The sequence below is a fragment of the Oncorhynchus kisutch genome, unplaced genomic scaffold, assembly GCF_002021735.2.
Source record: "Oncorhynchus kisutch isolate 150728-3 unplaced genomic scaffold, Okis_V2 scaffold4081, whole genome shotgun sequence".
Classification (NCBI taxonomy): Eukaryota; Metazoa; Chordata; class Actinopteri; order Salmoniformes; family Salmonidae; genus Oncorhynchus; species Oncorhynchus kisutch.
In genome coordinates this window covers 50,001-52,500 of record NW_022266026.1, presented here as the reverse complement: position 1 = coordinate 52,500, position 2,500 = coordinate 50,001, and the positions used below count along the sequence as shown (strand labels likewise).

The 2,500-nt window shown below is 48.7% G+C and overlaps 1 protein-coding gene across 1 annotated transcript in view; it reads right to left on the bottom strand.

Annotated features, from left to right (window-relative positions):
- The window catches only part of LOC116373884 (IQ motif and SEC7 domain-containing protein 3), a gene marked incomplete at its 3' end in the record, with an annotated part of 142,269 nt that overhangs the window by 110,297 nt on the left and 29,472 nt on the right, over nt 1–2,500 (bottom strand). Inside the window, exon 2 of the mRNA XM_031822175.1 lies at nt 1,212–1,289. The remainder of the gene's footprint in view (nt 1–1,211; nt 1,290–2,500) is intronic.

Genomic DNA, 2,500 nt, shown 5'->3' with positions numbered 1-2,500 from the left:
CTCTCTCTCTCTCTCTCTCTCTCTCTCTCTCTCTCTCTCTCTCTCTCTCAGTGTGACTAATTCAATCACCCAGGGCCTCGTGGTGGTTAAAGTGGGATTTAGAGGATGAGCGTTGGAGCTTTTGTTCCAGCAATGCTTTATTGTATCCAGCACCACAGGGTTGGTGGAATCCAGCATCAACACAAGCTTTGCTTTGCCAGGCCTTTTTCCACTTTTTTTCCCACCATCCAGCAGAAATGTACAGATTCTTAGCAGCAATCGTCTAGGCTGGATGGCTTAATTACTATTGACGTTCCACTGGCAGTCGTGGTAATTTGCAGAGTGCTCCGCCTGCAGTGGATTCGGAGAAACAGAGCGATACCGAGTGGCCAAACAAAGACTTGGTGCGTCTCGTTTTGTTTGAGCCAGAAAAATAATGACTCCATGAACTGCAGGAGCTACTGTTGTATATAGACTGATCAACATCCATCATGTCTACATGGAGACGGGTTGAGGAGAAAGACAAGGAGGCAGAGATAAAGGATTTTGAAACGGCTGACTCTCCTCAGATACCAGGAGTATGCAGTAGTTGAGTATAAGTCCATCACAGCACCACTGCTTACCTCATTCCCTGATAACACTGTGTGCTCGGTGGAGATATTAAAATCTCATATTATCCTCATCCTGCCTTTATCACTAAGCCCTGGGCCGTGCTTCTATTGTTTCCTATGGCAGTGCTTTGGATGAGTTGACCAGCGTCCAGGAAATAGGATCTCTCTCTGATTGATTTGGAGATTACCATCGTGTTCCCATGAATTTATCTTGATCGCCTCTCCTGGAGCTGAGATTGATTCGGTCTTAATTTTTTTTCAACACTCAAAACCCCAAATAAAGTGACAAGCTGCATTTGTAGTGAATAGTAACTCCCTATCTGTCTACCTGGCCACTATTTAAAGATGTGTAGGAGATTCTCTCTCTCTTGATGACATTCTCTCTCTCTTGATAACATCACAGTGGGGAAACGAAAGCACTGAGCCGGGATTGGCCGAAGATAGTCAGGGACCCCCAAAGGACTTACAACCACTTCAAGATGGAGGAAACTGGGGCAGTTGTGTTGTCTTACAGTAGCACCACCACCACCACCACCAGGAAAACGGTTAGAAGCAACGGTGACTACAATCAACAACAACAAAAAATATGGTGCTGGGTGAAAAGGGAGGCAGCCATCTTACCTGGGGACACAGGCCGAGGACTCCCCCTCGGGGGCCTCTGGGGCCGGGCAGCAGAACTGGTGCAGCACAGTCTGGTTCCTGGGAGATACGAGGGAGAGAGGAGGGAGAGAAAGGGGAGGGAAAGGACATTAGCGAGGCAGGAGGAATAGTAAGGAGCTTGTTTGAAATTGAATTACTAGAACTGGCATCAGCCATATTGAGGGAACCCAAGAGGGTAGAGACAAATTCCTGTGGTCTGGGGGGCTTTATCCCTGTTTTAGTAATATTTCTATGGCTTTAACTAATACATGCAAAGGAACTGTAATGGGGGTTTCTTTCTTATGTACATACTGTTGAAATGACACTGTTTAAAATGCATTGTAATACAAATACTGTGTTTTACTGTATAGAAGGGGGTTGGAGTATTGCATCGATGAGGAGAGAGTGTTCGTTGGTTCAGCAAACAACCAAGCTAAGCGTGAAAGGAGATGTCCCTTTCACTTTAGCCCCCAAAAAGAGCTGCTTCCATTTTGCCCTCTCAACACTAGGTTCACTTCATTTATTGGACATTGTGACACAAAATAGCCTTTTTTACAACTTAATCAACCTCCTGTTGACCTGGCTTACATGGCTGCAGGGCCGTGGCGGCTCGTTTTCCCCCTGCTGGCAGCTGTGGGGCTTGCATGTACCGAGGAGCGGTCGGACATGTCCAGACGTGTGGTGAACGGGCCAAAGGGCTGGAGGAGGGCCAGACTCTCACAGTGAGAGGGAAGAGAGATGGCAGATGTCCCCGACGACGGGCTGCTTGGAGTGGGGCACGTGGCTGCCTCTCCGCCCTCTAACCCTCCCCACCTCCACCCATCCTGCCTCCACATAACCTAGCCAGAGAACATTGGCTAGCATAGTGCCATGTGGGGCTCAGCTGGTTAGAGCATAGAGCTAGCAATGCCAAGGTTGTGGGTTCCGTTCCCGCAGGAACCACAGTATACTGCTGTCCTTCCTCGCTGTTTACCCGCCCAATACTCCTCCTTGAACTCTCCTCTCTTTCCCTCCAACAAGGTTGTGGGTTCAGTTCCCACAGGAACCACAGTATACTGCTGTCCTTCCTCGCTGTTTACCTGCCAAACACTCCTCCTTGACCTCTCTTCTCTTTGCCTCCAACAAGGTTGTGGGTTCAGTTCCCACAGGAACCACAGTATACTGCTGTCCTTCCTCGCTGTTTACCTGCCCAACACTCCTCCTTGACCTCTCTTCTCTTTCCCTCCAACAACATTCTAACCATCCCTGAGACTGTGTGGTCCCCCACTCCA